Genomic DNA, 6,000 nt, shown 5'->3' with positions numbered 1-6,000 from the left:
TAAACATTTAGTTTTTAATCAAATCAATTCAAAGAGAGATATAATATTTAATACTAATGATAATTTATAGGTATGGTATGGTCACGGATACAGTCTATACGAATTTTACGTCATCATTTCTTGAAGACCGTTTTCCAAGAATAACCAATGGCTCGAAATATCACAGCGATATGAAAATGTATGTTCAGTCCGATGATCATACGAAAACAACTAATAATTTATTTCATTGTTTTTTTTGTTTTTTTTTTTTGGCAGGCGCCTTGTGTTTGTAAAAGTTATCAACATGTATATCGACTGAGGCATTCGGAATTCCATTTACCTTGCAAGACTCCAGTTGCAGAAACTGTAACAAAAAATCATGTGATCTTATCTCACTCTACAGATCTCATTAAATTTTATGTAGAAAAAAAAAAGAATTTCAGCACGATATTAATGTTGTGTTAGGGTACTGTTTATCTTTTCATCTCGAACATTTCGGTTTGACCGGTTCCAGTCCTGCCGCTTTAATAGCTTTGGGTATAGTTTAATCACCCCTTGGATATGGTGCCTGCTTTTTTATTTCGTCTTTTGGCAGTTTCTCTGATATGCAGGCTCCATAATCTCAGATCCCCTGTCTAAAATTCATTTTGTTTAGTTCCGCCAAAAGTTTCTCGTTTAGGGCAAACCCATAGCGCCGCTCTTCATGGAACTGCACTCTGTGTATCATTGAAAGTTCCATGTGCACTGCCGTATGAACACATTTGGGGATGTCGCTATATTGTTTTTTCTGGAACTTGTTACATTTGTAAATGTTGAGTTCTGCTCAACCCCAGGGTAGGGGGCTAGGGGGCGTGGACTGAAGCTTGTATTTCCATTACCGTCCATGAACAGGTTCAATCAAACCGAGTCTGCAACATTTTTATTTATATCGTGTTGGGCGATCTGTGGTTTAGAACTTTTTCTTCTTCATCTTCTGACTCTGCAAATATTACAGTTGGCAATATAGTTAAACACAGCATTGTCTTTATTCCCAAAATGTCCGTAATTTCCGATTGCCATGCCTGTTTTAGAAATTTAGAACTCATATTCGTTAGCAAATTTTATTCGAATATATGTTTATTCACTTTAGAAAGACTGTCGCTGAATTCACATTGCCCTTGCGGCAATACAACGTAGAAAACGGGTTTTTTTATTTTATGAATCAAGGGCGCAGCTATAACTGTACTTTAAGACATTGCGTCCCTTTCATTGTACATGAATACCCGCTTGCAGCATTGTTTTAGATCAGTACATAAGTCAAACATTGAAGTTACTTAGGTACGTTGTCACGGGGGTATTTCAAAGCGAATTTTTCATTCATATAGACAAAATACAATGTTGTGTAATAGACATGATACAGTAAATTAATAATAATTTAAATTCACAAACAAATACAGTCTTGTCAAAACATGTTTCGCTTTGGTAAGCTTCTTCGATTGACAATATATAAAATACTAGTATACAATATATAAAATACAGAAATGGCATTGGCAGTGATTAAGTGATTTTATACTGACCTTCCTAGTATGCCTTTAGCTGTATTTTATAAGTTGTGATGTAAGAGCATCTTCCAGATTGATTGTGAAAGACGGGGTTTTCCAAAAGCCGAGGGACAGTGCGGAAAGGAAAACCGAACGCCCGCGAGATCTTTTATCCACGCTAGACTGATTTGAATAATTAAGACCTCGCGCAAGTTTTCATACTAGGAGTCTACTGGAAAATCACAACACTTACGACACTTTCGCGATTACCAAAGTTTCTACAATGTAAACTTTAATGAAATTTTTCACAGTTGTACATTAATGTCTTGTCTGCGTGTTATATGGTTAAATAAAATGTATAGGCGCGTATGCTTATTTCTGAGACATTTGCCCATGATAATTCAAGATAACGGACCTGAAGGTATTATATAAAATTATTACTTGTGTCGATATTTTAAATAGTTATTATTATATCTTATCTTAAAAAAGACAGTGATGTTGTTGTTTTAAAAATGTACACTTACGATAATATTTACATACAGGATGATTTTTCCTTATGCCAGCTCCAGGCTTTATTCTATATTAACCGGAAAAATGATGTTACAATATCACTTCCGGTTTATCAACGTGCAGAACTACATATGATCACACATTTTCATAGCACGGTGTTTTCCCTTGTATTTACGTTTTTTATTGTATACATGACATGGCGCACGTACAGTTGCGATCTAATTTCTTTAATTGCGTTAATTATATGCGTAAAAGTCACGTTTGGCAGAGTGAAAACATATTGCTTACATACAGAAAGGAATAGAAACGCAATAGGAGCTGAGGGAAGTACCTCTTTTTTCTTACAATAAATCTATTAAACGCGTTTTAAAAAATATTTAGATTAAACATATTTGGGAAGAAAATTGTTAGCAGTTGCATGATTAAATCCGTGTGAAATATCTGTTGATTAAAATGCAACAACTTTTTGCCAGCGAATGCGCATATGTAAAAAAAAAAGACGGGAACGCGAGAATCTCCCTGTCAACATCAGTTTAAGAACGTACGAGTCCCAGATAGCTTAATTCGAAAACGTTTGAAAGGAATGAATGTCATGGTGATCAGACAACGTTAACGTTCCCGTTAAGCATGTTTAACGAAGTTGATCAACATGATATATTTTATCTTTTTATTCTTTTATATTAGAACAGCGTTAATGCATGCTTGCTCAGAATACCCCGGGAAATGCCGTTGCCCCTCGCTATAACTAGCCTGGGCACCAACAATTTCCTCGGAATTCTGCAAGTACATTAACATTATTTTGTATGTATATTTGTTCTGTAAAGGCTATTGCACATATTTCATCAGTATAATAGCAAGATTCTGACGTGCGAATAGACGTTAAAATGCAGCAAAGCGTGTGATATAGCGGACATCTCGATTACAAGAGTTTATACTGACAAATAGTAACATGAACCTATATAAGCCGTTCGTTTAAAATGTGTTACGAACTCGTATGGCTATGACGTCACACAAAGTCGGAAAAGTCCTTAGATCACAACATTCATTTGCTGCGGCAGATGTCATAATTATGAGATAATTGCATTATACCGCATTTTACCCATGAAGCGTGCATTGGAACGCGAGGTTATAACGTTTGCTATCCCAACAGCAGCCGTCACTGGACGATTTTATCGTTTCAGAAACCAAAAAACTTCAGAAGTGTGCTGGATCAATTTAACAATGTGAAAAAAAGACAAAACTAAACTATAAAATTACAACTATATATAAATCACGGTTAAAGTGTTTAAAGTACGTGTGGAGATCTCCAAAGGCAAAACACTTCAAACACGCACTATACCGCGACTGATTTCTTAATACATGCATAACTGAAAAAAACAACATCATTTTGAAATCTACTAGTATATAGTATAAAGTATCATATTCTCTATTCTTGTTCAACCATTCAGATTTATTTTTGTTTTGTGAAATACCACATCCAATTTTAGTTAAATAAATTCAGCATCACTGCATCATATGTTCTTTCTATCTGTTCTTGTTTTGCTGTGTTTACTGTTTATGGTCAGTTTCATTTGTCCGAATTAATGTTTTGATTTTTGATCGCCGATCATCTGAATTATACAGTATCAAGAAGACCAATAGATGTGTTTATTTATTAAATGGTAGAATACAGTTGATAAATAATTGTTCGATCATTAGTATTGTAAAATGGTATAATCTTTTATAATTGTATCAGATGTATATGTTTGAAATAATACCATTGTATTGTACGTCTGTGAATCAACGCCTATTAATATGCGACGGACTTTGTGATAAAATATAAATTTATCCATTTATAGGTCCCGACCGCTTTTGACATAACCCATTGGCTGCATTTTTAAAACAAAAGACTTTAATGGTTAGTTTTTATGTTTTAAGCTAAGTCATATATATCACTTGCTTCCGGTTGGGGTTGACAAACTGTATTGATTCATGTTTTGAATAAATAGTATGTTTATATACTATATACCCGGAAGAAACGAATCGCAATAAACTAAACTTAAATTTGAACAGACAGGTTTTCAAGTGTGGTGCAGGTAAATAAACATGCTTTTATTCTTTTATTTATGCGTGTGTTTTACCCGGAAGTTCGTCTATATTCATTTCATGTTTTTTGTTGCGAACATAATTTAATCAGACCTACCCTTGTATAAATAGTAAGCAAATGTGACGAAACTCCCCTATTTTCCTTATTAATATAATATTATGGCCACATACCTGATGAAACTAAAATAGTTAGACCCGATCATATTCGCAACGCTATTTCGACCTATCAGTGAGCCGCCATAATTTAATATTTTAGATGATAATCTTGAAGAAATGTGCATTAATCTCTGTGAAGTCCTAGAAAAAAAGTTTTATCTGTTGGTACGACAACTCAGATATCTTAAGGCTCATAGTTTGAAATATACACAAAATAAGTATAAAACTACACATGCCATTAATCATTGTATGCGGAAGCTTGATTTCGTCATTGACCGCTCATTAGCTACAGTTAGATAGAAGCTTATAAAGACAGTGCCATGGAGAGACAATAATCTGCCTGGCTGCCAAGCGATGAACCAATATTACTAAATACTTTTGAGTTCTTGACCTCCTATCAAGTTTGAGTCTTTACTCAAAACATTGCGTTTCGTTCAAGGGCCGTTACGATAGGAACTTGACAACTGATGGTATTTTTGTAGATCCTCTGTAAGACATTCACCTCAGGTATTGCGTTTGTTGTAGATCACTGTACAACAGGTACAGTTTTTGAGTGCTCTTGAGATTTACATTGATTTTTTTTTTGTCATTAATAAAATCTGAAAAGCAGATCCCTCGGAAGCATCGAGAACAAAGCAAACAGTGAATCATTTGTTTTACATCAGTCGTCAAGGAAGCTCATAGAAAAAAAAATACAATAATGATAAACTGAGCTAGACCGCGCAAGCTCACATTATATTACAGACCCGACAGAAATGTATTAAACTAATGTTGAAATCAGTTAGTACTAATTGCAATTATGTGATAAAAGCAGTTAATATAATCAAATATATGGAGATATGACCCAGTCAAAACTATATTTGCTACTTCCGCTTGATTGGTAAAGAAATGTATTAATTTCACAGAAGAGCCGCGCCCTTTGTTCGAATACTCCCAGTTGAAATAACAATTTACGGCAAATTAACAAATATTCATTTTATATCATATTTGATTTAGTTGATTTGTAAGAGCTTAGTAGTAACGTTGTATAGTGCACTGAATTGTGTGTATATGATGAAAGCATGTATCAAGAAATGATTGTTTGATATATTTTGTAAATGACGTAAAAAAAGTCTATTCTATCATTACATCAAAACATTATTCAGTACAGCCTATTTCGAATGCATTTCTATATGTATTGCGTCATTATCTCTTTATCTAAACAATACTGGTGATAAAGTGATAAATATAGTTTACATTTAATAATTGTAAAGCAAGAATACCAAAAAAAACTATTGTTTATTAGCTATTTATTGCTTTTTGTTTCGTGTATACCATTTGTATATACTGTTTTTTCTTTAAACAATTTAAAGCAGTTTTCAATATTTTGTTCGTGAAGTGTGAAGATATTAACTCCGTTGTTCTTTTACAGTTGTGAGAATGGTAGGGATTTGGTTCTTCTTGGATATTCCTGCGGTTACGGTAAGCCATTCTTTTTCATATCTCATTAAAAAAAACAGCAAGTAATTGAATACACACGTGTACAATAAAATCATAAGTAAGTAAGTAATGAAACTCATCTGCCACATATCTACTCATACAATGTGGGCCTGTTCTTTGATTAATGACTTGGCCTGTCTATCTGCGAGTTTCATTTAGAGAGCAGCTGCCCTTCGAAACGTGATAAGCAGGGATGACTCAAAATGTTCTGATCGTGGTATGAAGTACAGCAAATCTGCTTTTACGCAAAATTTTTACTGAGTGACTACAA

General features: G+C 33.9%; 1 protein-coding gene and 1 long non-coding RNA gene across 2 annotated transcripts in view; one reads left to right on the top strand and one right to left on the bottom strand.

Moving 5' to 3' along the window:
- LOC128559586 (uncharacterized) lies at positions 1 to 2,173 on the bottom strand. The gene is made up of 2 exons (XR_008372484.1): positions 2,024 to 2,173; positions 1 to 958 (listed from the first exon to the last, which is right to left on the bottom strand). It is a non-coding gene; the product is annotated as an uncharacterized LOC128559586 (long non-coding RNA).
- Positions 2,174 to 2,243: 70 nt separating this feature from the next.
- LOC123547485 (NF-kappa-B essential modulator-like) overlaps positions 2,244 to 6,000 on the top strand; it is a 53,327-nt gene continuing 49,570 nt past the window's right edge. Inside the window, exons 1-2 of the mRNA XM_045334634.2 lie at positions 2,244 to 2,332; positions 5,662 to 5,711. The gene's annotated coding sequence lies outside the window, so the exon portion shown is untranslated. The remainder of the gene's footprint in view (positions 2,333 to 5,661; positions 5,712 to 6,000) is intronic.

This window comes from Mercenaria mercenaria, chromosome 9, assembly GCF_021730395.1.
Source record: "Mercenaria mercenaria strain notata chromosome 9, MADL_Memer_1, whole genome shotgun sequence".
In the NCBI taxonomy this organism is placed as follows: domain Eukaryota; kingdom Metazoa; phylum Mollusca; class Bivalvia; order Venerida; family Veneridae; genus Mercenaria; species Mercenaria mercenaria.
This window is presented reverse-complemented; position numbering and strand designations above follow the sequence as displayed.